The sequence below is a fragment of the Lates calcarifer genome, linkage group LG2, assembly GCF_001640805.2.
Source record: "Lates calcarifer isolate ASB-BC8 linkage group LG2, TLL_Latcal_v3, whole genome shotgun sequence".
Classification (NCBI taxonomy): domain Eukaryota; kingdom Metazoa; phylum Chordata; class Actinopteri; family Centropomidae; genus Lates; species Lates calcarifer.
Window position 1 is genome coordinate 7654462 of NC_066834.1, and position 20945 is coordinate 7675406.

Consider the following 20945-nt stretch of genomic DNA (forward strand, 5'->3'; position numbering starts at 1 on the left):
TTAAACGCTGAGGCAAAAATCTATTAGATGAAAGTAAGTTCTGAAAACTGCTAATAATTTTTGTAATAATAATATAAAATGAAGAAAATGGCACTCTCTGCACGTCCCCAAACTATCAGGGGCTTATTTTAGATACACACTTTCTGATCACAAGTAAACATCATAGTCTAACATCTGTACAGTGCCATATGATGCAGAAAAAAACTGAACAAGATTCTGATTGCTGTGCAACCCCAAACTGAGTACTGACCTCGACCTGGTCACCCTGATGAAAATTGTCTGGCTCTGCCACTGTCTGTCTGTAGAAAGGTTCTAGGAGCTGTTTCTTCCCAGTGCCACAAAGCTTTGGAATGAAAACAATATAGTTGTAAATTATATGCTTTCTATGTGGTTTCCCAGAAACATATAGGCACTGATTGTTTTGTGTGTAGTGTATGTTTCCATATGTTAGTGTCAGTTTCTGTTTTGTGAATTTGAGTACAGTTTTGATTGTGCTTGGCTTTCTGTAATGCACCATGTTGTTCAGTGTATCGTTTCACACTGTCAGATAAATACTTTATCTTTTTTGCAAAAGATAATGAACCCTTTTGTTTCTTGAACAATATTGTATACAAACCTGTAGGTTGAAAACTGTCCTTGGGCCTTCTAAGCTGAAAGAGAATGAAAGATCCTAAAAGGTCAAAGCCCCAAAAATGTTTTTGTTTTTTCTTTCTTTATTTCTATTTTTTGGGGGGGAGAAGAGCCAAAGCTCACATTTGCATGCAGTAACATTGCAATAACACAGAAAGGCTGCTATAGACTTGTGTGTCTGACCTGTTGTTACTCCTGCAGGCTCTTATGTCCGAGACTAAAGTCTATGAGCATCCCCTGGATCAGATAAAAGCCCTCACTTTCATCCATTAAGATCTACTTTGTTTATTTCCTCGACTCGTGAGTCGCCCATATTCTGAACTGAGACTGGTGGTGAACTACCAGGGAGGTATGTGAGATTTTCCACAGTCAGTCACAAATAGTAACTTTCCATTGCATGGAACCAAGGTCCTTGCTGAGAGATTACTTTGATGTACCTTATCTGTCTCTGAGTGCCCTCACTGTTAAAAGGCAGCAAATTATAGCTCTAGAAAAGGCAGAGGGTATTTGCATGGGAGAAGAACGTCTTCATCAGAGTGAGGATTGACGGCCATTCACTGGCTATGGCATTGTTTACGTTTGAGACTACTAGCGTCCACATACATGTCTATCTGAGCCTGCTGGTGCACACATACAATATGTCAGTTGGTGCATCAGTGTCTGGATGCAAGCTGTGCCAGGCCCTGTTGCACAACGTCCCCAGAGACAGATGTTGCACTGTGATCTTCCGTTTCCCACACTTGATGAAATCATGGCTCATACAAGATAAGGAGCTGCTACAGAGGTGACACACATAACTGTCAACACAGCTGCAAGGTAAGCAAACACTGTATCAACGGATTTTCACGGATCACCGTAAACAGAGACATTTAACAAGAAGCATGATCGAACCCACATCAGAACCACCTTTGTTTCCCAAGTGCATACTCTGTATGCATAAACCACTGCAGATGATGGTGTGGTTAACAACATTTAGGCAATCCCATAAGGAGGGGACTGAGAAGGACAAATAGCAGTTCAGCATTCAGTGTTCTTTCTTCTTCTGTGGTTCCAGATGAGTCAGGGCCTGCTGAACCTGAGATAGAGCTAAAGAATCAAGAAAAGCCTGGAGAATGGCACAAGTTGGAGCAACGACCGGAGCTGAAGCCGGGTCCAAAGTACGGGATGGAGCTCAGGCTGGGTCTAGTGTTTAGGATACTAGGGCCAGTGCTGCACCAGATGACACTTTAGCAATTTCAAACATGGTTGCCAAAATATTTCATATCTATGAGCACAAGATTTGTGCTAAGTATAATAAAACACATGCTATTACACATATCAGAATCTATTACTGATTCAGATGAGGCATATGGCTCAGGTTTGGCCATGGCCATAGTAAAGGCTGGCCGACTGCCAACGCCTCGATGTGATTGTAGACTCTTAATGTTTGTAAAGGGGAAACAGGCAAACACTTTCCCCCTAGAGTAAATTCATGGGCTTAATGCATAACATACAACATACAACATAATACAGTAAATCTATATCATTCACAGTGCTGTCTACATATAAACTGTCTATGTTATGTTGAAGTCTGCTAACCACATATTTACACAGAAGCAACAGGCTATAGCATAGCATGGCTATGTTCTCACAACACCATGGAAATGAATACATGTGACCTAACCTGTGAGGTTTCAGACTGAAAGATAAATATATTGTGTTTTGTGTGATTGCATTTTTTTGGGGGTGGGATGGGGGGTGGGGTGGTCTGTCGTGACCTGCAGAAAGAAGAGTCAAGAACCTCAGTAGAGTAACCTAATATAGAAATCCAAGGTTTTACAATCTGTAAAGAGTTAGGAGGCGGCGGAGAAGAGGGTTTACAAATGGTTCTGGGCACATTTCCCACAAAGGCGGGAATTCCATCCTGGCTTCACCAATCTGGAGATGTTTACCTACAAAATGTGGAAGCATGATGCAGTGTCTATGTGTCAGTGTCGGCATGTGTATGTGTGTGTGTTTACAAGTGTGTGTGTGTGGTCAAAGGAGACCCTCGGCTCTCGTGACTCCGGCTAGGGATAGGGGGAGGGGGTGGGGAAGATACTATCAGGCCCTGATTTCTGTGGTTATGATGACATCCAGATAATAGCAGACGCACACACAGACACGCGCACACACAACAGATACACATGGCACGAGTGTCTCTCCTGCTCCGAGCCCGCCACCACCGGCCTCTCACGCACTTGCGCGCACACACTGAAACACAGACACACACACCAGAGTCTGAAAATTACAGCTTAGCATGCAAGCGTTGAGCAGATGGGTTGCCTAATGACTGTTGTGTACAGTGCAGAGGGAGTATGCTGCTTTCCCATTACACGTCCCCCTTACAACTAGACCCCAAAGCGCAAGTCTGGCTTTCATTTACTTTATGTCTTAACTGGCACTAGCATGACATATGTAAGTTGCAGGTGGTCAGACTATGAAAAAAAATAATGAAAACATATTGGAGACTGCTCTGCACTTGCCTTTTTTTGGAGGCGGGGAGAGGGGGAATCATCACTTGTCAAATGCAATGTGAAGTTTCTTACTTAGCATTGAATGACTTGATTAAATAACATCATCTCCTTGGTTTTTTTTAATACCTGTTTGTTTTCAAATGCAGCATAACGTGATGAAAGTCTTTTATAGTCAAAGCGTCTACAAACAACAATTCTTTCAGAAGAGAAGGCTTTAAATGACATCAGTGTGTTAGCGTGAGAGTCGAAGGTAGACTGCTGAGGATCTGTCATGATTGCTGTCAAGGGATGATTACTTTAAGATGATCTCATTTAATGATCTAATATTTTAAAAGATATCGCCCTACTCTCCTATCATTAAAGGGGGGATAATTTGCCTCTTAAAATCAACCTGGGCTCCTTTCCTTCTCCTCTGAGAATACTTGGACAATATCCTCCCGTCAGACGAATTCCAGAGAATACAATCAATTGAAATTGGAAACACTCAGAAGTACTCCATTATTAGAGCTAATACAAGGAGACAAAACTAAATTGACCAGTTTTGACCTGTATGATTTACTCTCTGAAGAGCATACCAGTCTTATGCTGTATTCACTGTTTTGCTACAGTTTCTTCCATTTCTACTCACTTTGACAGACATACTCTAAATAAAATAACAGAAACACCTGACCTGAAATCACCCATCGCACAAGAATTACTGAATATTCTACAGCTATTGTATCCTGGTGGTGTAGCCTTTCAGTTCAATGGTGACACACTGGTGGCAATGAGCTACTGTAATTATCTCATTAGGTGTAATACATTGTGCTACTTTTTTTGTCATTGATACAATAGCAAAAGCCATCTCTATAGACCTTCCCCTCCCACCAACATAAGGCAGATCAAACACAGATTTTTCCAGACAGTGAAGCAAAAATAGGTTAATTTAATGTAGATGTAATGTTGTTTTAGATATAGTTGGGGATATAAGAAATGTTTTCCAGCAGTAGGTTTTGTTTTTATTGTGTAATTCTATTGCTCAGACATTTATGGCGGAACCTAATTGGGATCCGAATAAAGAAAAAGATAAAAGAAAGTTATTTGTGAGGGCTGAGTTTATACACTTCCATATGAGCCCTCTAGTTTTCTTTTAACGTAGCTCAATGTTTTTAATTTACTTGCTTACTTAAACAATGATTTATTCAGAAGATCAGTTCAAGAAGTGCACAGTGAGTTAGGCATGTTACAGTGTTAGTGGTGTTTGGAGAGGGGTTGCTCTAGGAAGCAATGAGCCCTCAGGAAATTTTCGAAGATGTAGAAGGATGCTCCAAGTCGGATAGCATTTGAAAGCTCATTCCACCATTGGAGGAACCATAAACGACAACAGTCTGGACTCCGATAGCCTTGTGTCCAGGGAAGGCAGCGCCAGACGACGATGCTTGGAGGAACACGGTGGCCGAGAAGGAGCACAGGCCTGTACGACTGATTTCAAATAGATGTGTGTAGACCCAGAGGTGGCTCTGTAAACAAGCACTAGTTATTTGACTTTGATTCGAGCGGCCAAGTGTAACCAGTAGGTACAGTAAGAAGCAAGTTGTCAAACATGTATATACAGGATAATAGTTTTAGATTATAATTACTTTTCAGCAATTCCAAAACAGCATAGAGCGTCAATGCTGCTGCCCCATAGTCTCAATTTCCACTGATATGCCTGATGATTGATACCTAAAATACATGCTGTAACATCCAAAATATGTTAATAGCTCCATATAAAAAAATGGGATCATCTGACAAACACATTTACAGAGCCAAACCCACAAAGTGTATTGAAGAAGCACACATCAGGTCACACTCACAGCCTTACATTTACACGCACCTATCTTTATTACTGGCTGCTTTTAAGAGGCATCAGTCAGCAGCTCGCTCAGAGCCATATGAGAGTGTGATGGATGCTGTCTTCATGTGCGTGACCCCTCTTTATGCATGTTCAGTGGGTGCGTGTGGAAGAGACAATAGGGGGGAAAGGCCTGTCTGCAGGCTTGTCTATGCCTAATCTTCAGTTGCATGCAAAAGGTGGTGTGTCAGACAGCCATGAAGGTAACTTCAGATGGACAAACGGCCGCTCTGTATTACATCACTTTGTGAAGATGCCTTTGTTTCTGTGAAACCAAACACATGCACATGAATGACATGGCGAACTGGCTGTAATTGAGATGTCTGTGCAGGGAGGCGTGTTGAACTTCTGTTAGTCTCAGTTTCTCCCCTTCTCGCACGATATCTCATCCATGATACCTCCCTTCCCCATTCTCCTCTCTCTCCCCCTCCGTCTTCATCCTCATCACGCTGTCTCACTGTGAGGCGCAGTGCTGTGATATCCTATACAGTCTGCACTTTTGACCAACGGTCCTGGATAATGGTTTTCAGATTCTTCAAGGTGGCCTGAATCTGTGCCAGAGCTGAAAATGGAAAGCAAACACGAGTCCACCACCCTCTGTTCCTACTTAGCTCCAATGTAAGCTGATTATTCAGGTTCTTAGAAATTTCTGTCATGCTTTTTCATGTGAGATTCCCATCCCTCAATGGCTGCACAGACAGAGCGTGAGTTTGTTTTATTACCACCTGTCTTTATGTAATACAGTCAGCTATGGAGGAATCAGTCATTAGTTTCACAGGGGAGGCCACAAGAAATGTGCTGAAATACATCTTTGCGAAACCTGTGACCCAGGTCTGTACAATGAGATTAGCTGTCACAAGTTGTGTGTGGATCATTAAACACAGCGTTGTCCAAAGTCTCACATGAATTATTCTGGGTGCTTTAACAAGCTCTCCTCACATCCCACATGGCCTTGGTGTGTGGTTCCTCCTGACCACAGAACTATGTTTACTCTACCAGCCTCCTTTCTTTCTAGTCTTACAATTGTTGTGGTTTTGGAGCTGCCTGAGACTTGTCTAGCAATCCATGAGTCCACCATGGTGTTACTACTGGACAACAGAAAAAGTGAAATTAAATATTGTAATGCCTTGGTGGTATCTTTCATTGCTAGGGAATTTGCTATGTAAACAGCCAATATTTCAATCAGATCAATGACACATAATCCCTGTGAGGTCCTGGTGGGCATGCAATTATTGGACAGCTGGGGCTATTTTCTATGAATTCATGCCAAAGTACAGACGTCTGGGAAAAGCCTGAGATCTGGGGCTTGTTGATGACTCCACCAGAGTTGATGCGAAACATCTAAAATTAAGTAGAAAACATCCTGCAGCATGAAAATAAAGGAGAAAATTACGAATCACCTTTGTTTCATTCAGTTCAGTATAAAGATTTCTAGTCACTGACGTGTTATGTGGTTGGTTCAGTCTTTGTTTTTATAGGTTTTTTTGTTTGTTTGTTTGTTTGATTTGCTAAGCAATTATATGGGTGGGCAGTCACACAGACGTAAGCAATTGCGTCACTGTTCAAAACACTGAGATGTTTTAGCACTGTGCTGACTGACCTGGTCTTCAGTTCGGTCTACTTCTGCTTCAAACTGTTTTACAAAGTTCAGTACAAAACTAGACCTATATAAACACTCTATAAGGTTAACAGCTCAGGAACCACCTATCTGCAAAGAGTTACTGCATCACTGTTTCGGTTCATTTTATGGCCGTTGTATGCCTTTTATATAGCTTTCAATACAGACAGAAAAGGAGACTGGAGGGAGAAAGATGGCAAACGGAAAACAACAAACATACAAGCCAGTTGCGGTTAATGTTCAACCCCTTGGCCCTTTGGCCACCAATGGACATCTGCATCATGATTATTTATGTGAATTACAGGGTCTTTCAGTAAACTTTTATATGGAATTAGCTACTGTATATAATGACGCTGACAATGACACAATAAGTCACCAGTGAGGGGTCTACTGATTCAGTAGACTTAGCTCAGATTGATGATTTGGTGATAAAGATTCATTGACCACATACTGAAAATTTCCACCTGAATTGAGGGTCAGAGTAGAACTTCCACAAAGTGGACTGCTGGTATCTCGTTCAGATCTCCTGAAGTTCTCATGATTTTCAACTTGTAATTAATGTAATTGATTGGACAGCTCTAACAAAAAGGTGCCTCTGCTGCCCCTTATTGTTGTCGAAGTGAGTTTACACATCCTACCAAGATACTGTACATCCTGATGCCCTTTTCGTTTCTGCACCCAAACTTCCATCCAGCCCTTTTACTGAGCCCCTCAAAGAGCACCGTGCCCGCTGTTTGTGCAGACCAGAAATGTTAAGACCACCTTCAGGAATATGGCAACCTATGCTGCCTGTTTCAAAAACATGCAATGCACCATAGTGAGCTGGGTTCAGACAGCTGCCCTAAACACCTGCAGGTTTTGCAACATCACTGTAATGTTCTCCACTGCAGCCCCTGAGCTACACTGCTCTTCGGTAGAGATGAGTGGTGTGACCACATAGAAGTCACACAGCAGAAAATATATTGATGAGCTCTGAAACTGATTGATGTACACGTTCCATGTTAGAGGATCACACAGTCTAAGTGTGTCCAATTGCTGAGTAAGGCCAGCAGTGGGCTGGAGAAGAAATATAACTCTCGGGGCTTGCATGAATTGTGTAATTTTAAAGATTTGATAGAGCCAGATTTTTGAAGCACGCACAGTGCATCCACAAGTGTGTGTTTTGTTTTGTTTTTTTATCAAAAATTATGTCAGTGAAAAAATCTCTTAATGAAGTCCATCACAACCTTCAGTCTATTATTACAATTTTTATAAGAAGTGAAATAAAGAAGGAGAAAACTGCACGCTTACCTAATTTTTTTTCAACTTTTATGTGAGCGCTTTTCTTTTCTGTGTGCACGCCATCCGTATGTGTTTTTGTGAAGTCCCCCTCTCACTCCCCCAACCACTTACACCATCCTATACCTCACCCACCTCCAGCTGCATAGGTGTGAGGTGTGTGTCCTAGTGTGACAGGAGCAGGGCAGGCGTTACTACAGTCCTAAAAGGTGATGAGGCCAGTAAATGTGCGCTGAGGGGTGGTCTGTGAGCCTGCCCCGGCTTTGGCAGGACCCCTGGGCCCAAATTGAAAGCAGACGTGTTTGGAGTTCATTCTCTGAGTTACTACTGTTCAATTGTGATTTACAAGAGTGTGTGAGATATGGAAATCTCTCACGCAACTCAAGATATGGGCTGAGTGAAAGCACATTGTGAAACAGGCCCCTCCACCCTGTGGGAAGGACTAATCTGTAAACTCATGCTATCCCTCCATTTGGTCAGGACTGTTTATTCAGTGTTTTCATCCTTTCAGCCTGTCATCTTCTCAAATAGGGGAACAATGTCCTATTTGGCTAATGGGAAAAGCATGCCAGAAAAGCTTTTCTGCTAGGGGTGCAAGGCTGAATTTTGGAGGGGGTTGGTTAATGCGACCAGGATAAGGAAACCAGTACTATCCTCTATGAACAAATACATGACATAAGATAGCATCCATAAATTCACGAAAAGTATTTAGTAATTAATATCAGCACTTTCTATTCACCTCTGAATAAGATTATTGTGTACTGCTGGTCCCCACATTTTCTATGCAGTTTTTCTGTTTACTCACAGACATTTTTGTCCAATACAATCTAAGCCACAGTACCTGCAATTTCATAAACATTTTCAAAATTAAAACAATAATATTTACACATTTTTAAACATTGCAGAAATACTGACCAGTTGAGTCACCTTTTGGATAATTGCTCACAGTATTTGGTTTCACCTGGGAAACATCTTAGGAGAAAACTGATTTAAATCCAGTGACTAATGTCTCTATTAAATTAGGACTAGTTAAACCTAATTTGTCATCAGGTATAAACAAATTAAAGTAGATAACCACATGTTTTTTAAATTCATGCATCATTATAGTCATCTGGAGGATGTGAAAACACAAAACCTGGCACAGACTATAGCCTGATCTCCACACTCTACTATTAAGAGATATGGCTCAGCTTGTTGAGTTTCACCTGTCCTATTTGACAATACCAACAAATGTGGCTCAAAACAGACTCTGCACACTACATGTACAGTAAAGCTGGCATATTTTCCAAGTTTTGACGATGGCTGACTCAAATAAACAGTTTCTGTACAGCCAGAAACAACACCTCTGCAATCTTTGCACTAGTTCAGAAGTCTTTTCAGTTACCTTCAACAGCCGAAAAAGAAGGCAACATGTGGAAAGTTACAGACTTTAAGTAATAAAAACTACAATAAAGATGCATAAAACAAAACTGCAATATCATGCACAGCACTGAAAAAATAAAAAAAACACTGATTACATTGTTCATATGGGTTAATTTAGTAACTGCTTTAATATTTTACTCAATAATATTAACTGTTTTCACTGTGCGTGCTTTGTTTCTAAGCAGAGTGGCTGTTAAATAAATGTTTCAAGTGCTTTTTATGACTAATTCCCAACAACAGATGTCACAGGTAAACAGAAACACATGTTTCCCTCATAGGTTTAGTAGTTTGTTTTGTTGGAGCGGACGACAGCAGCACACCTTTGGTTAGAAACCAGGCCAGTTCAGGACATAACTGTTCACAAAAGTTATTTCCTCTGGCCTGTGTCCTGGCCTCTTGCATGCACATTGCCTCACAAGGGTCTCCGTTGGACACACACACCCAAACACATATACACATACACAGCACACACCAGCCTCTGTCCTGCAGACAACACCTGCTCTCCACACGAACAACTCCTGTTCATCTATGTGTGTCTTGCTACAAAAGTCTCCTCCCCCTGTGGCAAATCTTGGCTTCGCAGGTGATAGAAGACTTAAATGAAACGCTGAGAAACGCTGACCTGTGACCTGGCTGGAATAATGCTTAGCCAGAGACATTGATGTGCAGTGCAAGATGAGAGTCACAACAAGATAAATGGAGGAAACCCTGGTGTGATGCCATTGTGTAAATCATCATCTAATCACCTAGCAAGCTCAAGGCCAATCACACAAGGCAGACAGAGAAACTTACTGGCGAGTTAGTTTCTATCAGGAATTCATTTAGGGGTAATGTGTCTGTTCTCCTTCCAACATCAGCTCCTGTTCTCCAGCTCTGTTCTCCAGCCTCTCCAACCTCCACCATTAAAAAGACATCCATCCTTACAATGAGACAGAGAGGGAGGCACGACAGAGATTGAAAGGCACTGTTATCTAAAGAGCCACAGACAGTGGTGCTTTACTTGTCAAAAATAAAACCACATGGACACATCACACGGACACAGGCGAGCCTTGGCATGCGCACACACTCAAATAATTCTGATTGACTTACATATAACATCTGTATAGACGATCCAGCTACACAAACACTCGTGAATGATGGAATGCAATGTGAATTGTGGATGCAAATAAACGTGTAAATACCACAGAGATTATGTTCAGTGCTGAAAGCAACAGATATAAACTTGATTAAAAATGGATTTTGCTCTGTGTTTTGATAAATCCTTGCATATACTATAAACTCCTAGTTGTATATGTGATATGTGCGTGTGTGTGTGTGTGTGTGTGTGTGTGTGTGTGTGTGTGTGTGCACTCATGAATCCATGAACTTGTCAGCCTTTTGTAATGAGGGTTATGAAAATAAAACACAAAATACTGGCTCTCGCTAACTTCTATCATAACAGATGACACAGACATTCCTCTCAGAAGCCAATGAACAGTTGAGTGACTCAGTGTTATGGTTATGGCTCCACTAAAGCCAGTAGCTATGAGAAGATTAAGGAGGACTTCAGATGGATCCAAAACGAGCTCTGCCCCAGAAGGAATTTTATTTGGCCTTTCGCTTGAGGGAGATTAATTCTGATCATGAGTCCTTTTTGTCTGCTTATTATTTTCACTAATTACCGTTGCTGATACGGAATTGAAGGGCAGCTGATTAGTGTGTGTTGTGTGCCTTATGACCGGCTGGAGGTGTCTCCACTCTCTGCCTCCCTTGCTGGCCTCTCCTGCTGTCTGTATGTCTGTAACAACTCCAAACCACACCACAACTCAAGTGTTCCATACAAGTGATTCACAGAACATTCACTTTCTTTGTTTGTTTTTTTTGGGCTTAGGGTTTTTAAGTGAATCTACTGTCAGGGCACACATTTTATTTTTGGATTTTGAGACTACAAACACTTGTGTTGTCCATGTGCCAAGTGAAAAGTGAAAGTTAGAACGCAAGAAAGAAGAGCTCTTATGGAAAAGATACCGTATCCTTACCTGGACCCTGGAAGTTGATTATAAATAGTAATTTGTTCAATAAAACTGAGGCCAATCAAGACCAATCACTACAAATGTGACCCTTACAGTATCATTCTTTTCCCATGGTACAAAGTGCCTGGCATTGCTTCTATTTTGTGATGAAAGAGATTAAACATTAGAGTGGGCAGTTCCTGTCAACATAGCTCAGCCAGCGTGGTCTCAGACAAATTCCAAAAACTTCATCTAATTTGTACTGAGAAGGCACCTTGCACGTATGCTAATGCCACAGCAGAGCCTAGAAACAGCTACGACTGACAAAGTGTAGCTGGAGCTGATCATAGGCCTGACAGTGCACAGGCTGTGCCACTTTCAGTGCCCCTCTGTAACTGAGCTCCTGCACTTTGTGTTTTTGAACAGATTTAGTGCTTAGTGGTTACTTCAAGGTCTCCTGCTACACTGAAACTTTAGTGTTGTCCCTCAGTTGTTGTTAGTTGGGATAAAAGTGCCTGTCAAATGAATAAATCTAAGTGTAGACCAATAAGAGCTGAGCCTGATATGGTCTTTTATGGCCACCGTCCATCTGACAACATGGACTACAAGTACCCTATGGAGTCTTTGATCACTAGTGGCACACTGGAGCAATATTTTTCTGAGAGGGTCGCAGTGTTGTTTTGTAGGTGCGACAAAACACATGTTGTCAATGGTTTTATATTATTACACTGATCTCCAGGTCGCTCTAATGCATCAAGAGGCAAAGAAGACTGCTAGTGAGTACACGTAGACATAAATAGCGGGTTTTTCAAAAAAAAAAAAAATGGCTTTACAAACATTTTAAGAGGAAGAAAATGCATTCAACACATTTGTTAGGATTCAGGGATACATACAATATTCCTTCCCCACCAATGGCAGTGGTGGAAGACGTACTCAGATATTTTATTTCAGTGATAGCGCACTGTAAAAATATTGCATTACAAGTCATAGTCCTACATTCAAAATCTTACTCAAGTTAAAGTACACAAGTATGATCATCATAAGTATGATCAAAAGTACATGAAGAATGATCATCGAAATTGCATTGTTAATATTGATGCATCAGTGTGTAAGTAGCATTTTACTGCTGTAGCTGCACAAGGTGGAGCCAGTTTTAACCACTTCATACTTAATTTAGCCCAGTCGTTGCCAACATAAGGGCTGGGCCCCTTCAAAGAGTCACAAAGTAAATCTAAAAGGTCATGAGATGATTAATGAAAGAGGAAAGTAAAAACAAAGTTCTGATACACAAATCTGTTTTCAGTTTTTGGACATTTCTCTAATCTTTCTGGATAATTTTTCCTCTTTTTGGCTTTAAACAGTTATTTAAATAAAACCATCTGAGAGGTTTAGAGGGGAAGTGTCTCTAACAACTCATAGACATTTGAAAACATGACAAAAGAACCCTTTTTGCATGATTTTACAAGCTAGAAAACTAAGCGTACATTTTAGTAAGTAACTACAGCAGATAAATGTAATGAAGTAAAAAGTACCATATTTATCTATAAAATGTAGTGGAGTAGTAGCATAAAATGGAAATGCCCAAGTAAAGTTGAAATACCTCAAAACTTTAAATAAGTACAGTAACTAACCACTGAAGATGCAACAGTTACCCTACAACAGAACACAGAACTTTTCTGTAAAAGTTCTGTTTACCACTGAGATCACTTAGCTTTCCAGACAAACAGAAACAGGTGAAATACCTTTTATGAAATATAAGACAATGTGGCCACTATGCTGTGTTAGTATCCATTTCTGTGTGCATTAAAATGAAAAACTAAATACATAATTTGTGTAAAATGTAAAATTTATTATTGATTTAACCTAATAGTTTTTGAGGGCAACATCAGTGTTACATTATTCAGCAGGACTGCATAAATTGATAGCAGAACATGAAATCACAAAGTACTGAAAACAAATCTGCACCACCACCTCTGTCAACATATGTTTCTGTATTATAAAGTATAGTATCTCTATAACATTACTTTAATATCTATGTAGAAAATTCAAACACTACTTATCTGGTAGGATTGAGTGAGTTTGACATACTGTCATTCTTGAATGTAATGTCTAACATCAGTATAATATATAGTATAGTCATAAACGAACATTTGCCTGACAACCGTAGATTTAATTTATCACATCATGTTGCAACATATGTTCTGTTGTAGTTACTCCACAGTGAGTTTATCTTTTTTTCATGTGATATCAGTATTACAGAGCCAGAGCATCTGTTAAGAGGCTCTCCACATAACAAGGGAGAGATCCATCAAGAACAACTCTAGAAAGACTAAAACAGTTTTGTCCCCAAGCCCCCCAGGACACCAGCCCTCCTTTCCCCCCTCTGATGCCAGATTCATGCCAGGTTCATTAAGTGCCCCATTTAGCTCAGTGAAGCCCCACGCATGGCTCTTTTCATGAAGTTAATATGCTTGGTGTGTTTGAACCTCATGCATGTTATTATCACTGCACCCTGCTGTTTGAATCCCCCCTCCATTTTTTATGATTAGGCTAGAATGTGCTGCACCTAGATGAGCCATGGCATTTTATTAGCACGCTATTTGTTACTGTGTTTTTAAAAGCATGTTGTGCAGGAGTTTTAACATGTTATTATTGTAAAAAACCTGCACTCCAGCTGCATGGCCAGAGAAACACAGACAGGCGCAGTTAACGTGACAAAGAGGCAATCACCAGAGATAGGCGGTGAAGTGAGAGAAACAGGACAGAGAGAGTAATGAAGAGAGTCAGAGTAGTAATGAGACACTCATCTGGAAGTATTTTGTGTCAAAGAGGAAAGCAATTGTGGTTCTGTAAAAAGTCGTGACAGCAATCTCCTACAGTACAGAGCCTTATCTGAGGCATTAATTTCAGATAATTCTTTAAATAAAGCTCTTTTTAGATAACACACAGCTGCTGGGAGTAATTATGATCATAATTTATCTAGATAGTCCAGTGCTCATACTCAACTTACCGACAAGTGATATTTTTTCAGTAGAAACGAGACCACAAAACCCAGAATGTACTAATAAAACAGGTAGATATATTCAAAGCTATAGGCTATTTTATTATATATACTATATTGTCTATTAGCTGCAAATGATTTGTATGTAACAAGCTACTTTTTGACACCTGATAGTTAGCAGAACATCTAGTTAAAAAGCTAAAATCTGTATATTGTACCGCAACCATTCATTTGGAGTCAACACATTTTCCAAAACCTATGGTGTTTGCAAACTGAGGGCATTTGGATGTAAATTTACTCAAAACATTAAATACACACCTGGATGTGAAGAAAGAGAAAGGCGGCAAGACCTCCATGTCCATGATCCTTGGCTTGTAGTTTAAATTTGGCATGGAATTTAGCATTTAGCATTTTACAGATTTTCATGGTTTTCTCAGTAGGCATATTTTCTAATAAACAATTTACTTGAGAGACAATTGTACTGTGAAGGTTATAGGCTTCAAATTCAGACATGAAGGTTAACAAAAACTGAGTGGTGCTTCATGTGGACGTGACCGCAGCCATTTAACCTACCAAGAATTGGCTGAACAGAGCAAACGGCACCAAGAAAGAAATAACAACAGACAAATACAAGGATCATAGAAAAATGTACCTTTTACCACCCGTGGTTTTGCTTGTGAGACAACTGCACTATGTCGAGCCTCAAAGACTGTTAGCGCTATGAAAAATGACATCAGTGTAATGCAACATGTACCATATATGTTGAAAGATTGCTCTGTTGTTTATTTTCATTATGTTCATCTTCCTATTTTACAGTTAATGGCAGCACATATAGCTGAAATCTTTAGGACTGATTCTATGAGTCTATAGCCATGCTTGCAGCTCTCTGAGTCTCTACAGTAGTGCTTTGAGCTAAATTTGACATTAGATTTTTATTCATTTTGTCCAAAGTGATGTATAAATGAGATTAAATCCAAGCAACAAGTGATCAAGGAGAAGTCTTTGAGATACAGTGCCTTAACACTCATTTCATGTTCCACCTGGCACAAGCTTGCATGCAAATGAAGAAAAGAAGAGAGGAGGACAGAGAGAGAGAAGGGACATTAGGTGAGTGAGTACTCTCAGAGGAGGTAGTTTCCTGCTTCACTTCAATGAAAGTAGGAGTAGTCATCCTTCAAATGAATGAGAGAACTTGGGTAGGTGCTGAGCTAATGGCTAACCCATAGCTGTGCATTACTGATGTGAACCTAAAGCAAGCAGCAACAAGTTGCTGGAGAGTAATAAAAAGTTTAGTGACATAAGCTGATTGAAGACTACACATGCTGCCATATTTTGGACCAGAGGTTTTATTGTGCATGACATTCATTCTGAACTTTTCTGGTTGTAAAATCAAGGTATCGGAAAAAGTAAAATTCTGATCTGATGATGGTGCTAGATGGTGCTACATGAGTTAAGAGATCACCAAACTTATTATAGTTCATACCTTATAGGAGGACATCAATGTTTGTGCCAGATTTCAAGGCTATTCATCCAACAGTCATCAAGGTATCTTTCTCAAACCACAAACCACAATTGTTAAACTCACTGTGCCACTGGAAGAAAAGTCAGGGAATCGTGAAACCCATTAGTATGCATCTACTGGCAATAATGAACGTCTATACAAGATTTCATAATACATCTAATAGATACAGTTTTCAGTCAGGATCAAACTGGTTGTCTCTGCCCAAGTAAAAAAAAGCGATGCCACTAATGTGGATAAAAATGTAGTAATTTTCAAAATATTCAGCCAGTCCAAGTAATAAATCCTTGGAAAGGTCATTCATCCCAAGGGTATAACAATTTGTTTTACTTTAGATGGACCACACCAAAAAGGAGTGAGTGTTGAAAAGTGGGAGCAGAAAATTCGGATTAGTGCAGTAGATCTACATGAGAGCTTGTAACTGCAAATGTTCGAGACTCCTCTCATTGCATCAGGAAAGACATTCAGTGCTCATACTGGCAGAGATAGTCAAATCCATGTTGATCCAATCCTCAGTACATATAGAGTTAATGTAAATAAATAGAGAAAGACAGAGAGTGGAAAATGCTGCAGAGATAGATGTAGATAAATTCAGTTACATGAGACACCACAGAACTGTCAGGCCATGCATGATTTTCATATTATAAAAGAGAATTTAAGACTCAGAGTTTGAGAAGCATGTCTCTTCCTAAGCTCTACTATCACTCACCCATTGCAGTGCTAAGAGTTGGGTTATTTCAGTGCATTTGATCCAGCTAAGATGGGGATGTTGTTGTCACACAATACCAAAAAAAGATCAGGACACTACTAGTCTGAGAATATTCTGGGAATTGGTTTGTTCATATAAAAAACCTATGTACCATAAATATAGCTTCAAAATTGTATTGTGTGACCAAAAACTATATTCTTTGTCTAAATCTATAGGAAAATATACCCTAGTCTGCAAACATAATGATTCTTTCAGTCTTTCTGACACTAAGTGGATTTGAGAGGACAATGGCAACCTTTAAAAATTGTAGTATTTGTATTTTTCATTCAGGTCTAAACAGCATTGACTGGACTGAGAAATGGATTGGTTGGCAGTATGATGGAAATGACATGTGGCTACACAGTCTGACTGTTGTCGCTGAAATACACTAAATACAAGAGATAGAGACTGTATTTGAGCACAAAATAAATATGTGCTCAATACTAAATGCCATTTCTACATACAAAAAACAAATGTGCTGGCCAAACACAACCTGAGGGAGATTGGCAGGAGTGAAATCCCATATGTAAGAAGAGAATATGGCATTAGATGAGAGATGGCAACAAGGTTCTTTTCCTACAAAGAAAGTGGTCAACTACAAAATCACAGGGTGCACAAAATGACTCACTTATACCCCGGAAAACAGCTGGTATCTTTTCTTCATGCATTTATGCGTCAAATTATAAATCAAAACCGAATTAGACGTTTCTATGTAAACTGTCCACTGTTCTGAGTCAGAAACTCAAAGAGCTTATTTTAGAACATGTTTCTCCTTTAAAGCCACGCAGGCAGAGCATGTTTTTATAAGTAAGGCTCTGCTTTTTCTGATACATGAACAGATATGGTGAGCAGTTAAGACTGTGATCCCTAACAGCTGTTCCTGCATTAGATGGGATCAGCATATTCCCCTGACAGCAAAGCACAACGCCGGTTCACATTCTCTAACAAGGCCGATTACACCGGCTCTAATGCACTGCAACTGCCTACAGCATCATGAAGTATTCCTCCAAACAAATCAGAGCATGTTATACAGAAAATTGACTCATGGAGCCATGTTGTCATTAAATCACATTTTTTTCAATAATAATATCACTAATTATGACATTTTAAGTATTCGTTTCAGGTTATCAAGTGTTGAGTGAATAAAGTGACAAAGTCAAAAAGATCTTTCTGTACATTTTTTAAGTTGTTTTTTCATCGCTGTTAAAAGGGAACCAGTTGCAATGAAATTTTGTTCAATTGTGCACTGTCCAGCGTAGTTTTGAATAACAATAAAGATGATTTGAGTTTGAGTTTGAAATGTGGAAATATTGTTGTTATTATGTGACTTTCAGTGGTGGAAGAAATACTGAGATATTCACATAGGTAAAGGTTTAATAAAATAACCGGAATCATTCTTTAATACAATGATCTTTGTTTTTATATGTAAAATCTGTGAGTATATACAAGATGTGTGCTGTTGAATAATCATCCAATTCATTGTTATCTAACATGAACAGAAATATTACAGAAATTATTCGCTTAGACATGATGTCATGATCTTTTAAAAGGTAAGAGGTTGTCCTTTTTATAATATTTGCTTTGTGCACATCGATGTAACATATGTGCTGGCCATGAATATAGATTTGTCACTCACATACAGTCTAGGTACAGGACCTGTGGGTACAGGTTAACGTTACATTTCAAAAGCAAACAATGCCCTCAGTGTGGTGTTCACATCAGGTTTGACAGTATATATCTAATTCAGTACACTCAGGCTGCATGCACAAGAAGTCCCTGTGTGCAGCAGCAAACACATTTATTGAAACTACATCAGCAACTTAGATCTAACACCTCAGGCCACACAGGGACAGCAAAACTGACAACCTGAGCTGTGACCATGTGTCACCTTTTACAGCACTAACACTCGTGTGTCAGCAGGACCCAGGAAGAGACACTTCAAAGAGCCAAGCAGAGAGGCAGAGTGTGAGTGTGAGTGTGAGTGTTTGGGTGTGTGTGCGCACGCGCGCGTCTGTAACACTGTGTATACGCGTGCTGTGTTAACAGAGTACTGCAAATCCTGCTGTCACAGACAAAGCTTCACTATTCCCTTTGTACACTACCTTAAATGGTGAGTACAGCCTCAACATTTGAAAACCTGTTGTTGTAGTGAGACAGTGTTTAAATTGTGAAAAATGTATTTTTGGACATATCTGATCTGTATAAAACAATTTAAGATGAAAAAGAATCTGAACTAAAGGAAGTAAAAGCATGTCATATTTGCTAAGATTAAGCTTTTCTTGACATGAAAATATTACTTTTCATCTCTTTCTCATAATTCAAAATAATGGCTGCATATCATTGAGAGAAGGTGATGTTGGCTTGGGAGAGACATGATATTGGCTGGAAAAGCTCTGTTCCTGGTGTAGTGAAGACATTTCACTTTTTTAACTGAACTGGCTTTTCAAGCTGTTCAAAGGTTTACTGCTATTTTACAAAAAGAGGTGTTGCACTGTTGTGTATGTGCGTGCATGTGTGAGTGTGTAGTGTGTGTGTGTTTGTAAGCTACAGTTATTTATAGTTAGAGCTAATGTTGTGAGGCTCCATCCCTAGAGATCCCCAATTATCATGGAATTTAGAAAGCAAAAGCTAAACCCAAACAGTCTAAAACAGTGCTAAGAATAGACTGACCTTAGACATAATCCATTCTCCCAGCATAATGCAGTCATATCACTAGAAAACAGGGTAAAGAGCACATACACACATACAGACAGACACAGAGGCTCTTCTCCCTCCAGGAATGCTTTTAGACTTTTCAGAGCAGACACTGTGTGTAGGCAGATGTCGCAGCAGTAATAGTGGAAACTATCATAAATTCTGGATTTGTGTGCTAACACTCCAAGAGGTCCTTGGGATACAAGAGAGTGATAAATCACATAGCATTATTCTTTTGGATTGGAAACAACTTGTTGAACAACTGCTTATCTGGTGAGCCCTCAGACAATGAAGTGATGTGAGAGTCGCATGACAAGATTTTAATTAGAAAGTTCCCAGAAAGACAAATCCTACAATGATGTATTTCATTCAGAAAAATAAACCACTAAAACAATGACTTTTTCTAAGTAAAACGGTGCAATAGTATAGGAAAAGTTAGATATAAGCCAAATAGACACTTAAACTTCACAAAACACAGCAACAAATAACGTCAGTGATGAAGCAGGCACACTGTGAGGCTCTGAGACCAGAGCTGGAAGTTAGTCTGAATCTGGAGTTGGAATGGGATTTGAGTTCATTGTGAGCTTGCATGTTTGCGTGTTTCACTGCAATCATCTAAACCCTCACTGACTCTGTACTGGCCTCAACAACATTCAACATAACATTCAACAATGGGAATCGATTAAACTGAGCTGTAAGATTTTAAGCGCTGACCTCTGCTCGGCAGAACAGCACTTAAGTCGGACAGAAAAGGAGAAGAGAAAGAGAGAGATAAACAAAGTAGCTAGACAGACTGATGGGAATGAAACATACAGTCATTGAGATTTAAAGAGGCTCACTCACGCAGGTCTAGTGTGCCTGCCTCACGGCCACTGCACTTCCTATGCTACTGTAAACTCCAGACAGTGCTGGGGCCTTTGATCCTTCAACAGCAGCAGGCAGCCATTCTGGCTATAAAACCAAACTACCTGCAAATATACACATACCTGTGTGCACGCTCGCTGATGCACACACAGACACGCATGCATAAGTTTTAAGTACAAGTACCTTCTGATAATATATACTATGATGTGTCAACTGAGGACGCACACGCAGCTTTTAAGTCTCAGTTTACAGGAATGCTAGTCCTTTGAAGTAGACTTATGATGCTTTTATTGTGGCATTACATTACTCTACAATTTCATTACTACACAAAGTAATATGATTACCTCTACTAATTTGACTACTACTAATACAATAATCATTATTGTAATAATGAGAGAAGAAAGGGTAACAAGAAAGAAACAAAAGACTAAACTAAAAGAACAGTGTGTCTAAATGAGTTTTGATTTAAGTGTTGTGATTTATAATCTGATATAGATGAGAGTAAGTGAGTAAGTCCTCAGGGAGATCATTTTACGGTCTCAGGGCTCTGATAGCAAAAGCACTAAAAGTAAGAGACATTTGACAAGAATAACAGGTGACTAGTTTTGCCACTAATGCTTGGGAAAAACAGTTCCTGTAACAAAGATAATTAATCCATTCAGGGGTTAAAAACTGATCTAGTCAAAGCAAAGGTCACATGCATAAGCCCAAAAATCTCTCAAGCACAAATGCAAAAGAAAATCTGAGGTCTGCCAAGTCTACACTTTCCTCATCTCCCCTCTCCTCATCATGTGAGGTCAGTGATGCCGTCC

The 20945-nt window shown here is 39.8% G+C and overlaps 1 long non-coding RNA gene across 1 annotated transcript in view; it reads right to left on the reverse strand.

Moving 5' to 3' along the window:
- Nucleotides 1-256: 256 nt before the first annotated feature.
- The window catches only part of LOC108887897 (uncharacterized), a 35822-nt gene continuing 15133 nt past the window's right edge, over nucleotides 257-20945 (reverse strand). The window contains exon 4 of the long non-coding RNA XR_001961711.2: nucleotides 257-343. This is a non-coding gene — a long non-coding RNA (uncharacterized LOC108887897). The remainder of the gene's footprint in view (nucleotides 344-20945) is intronic.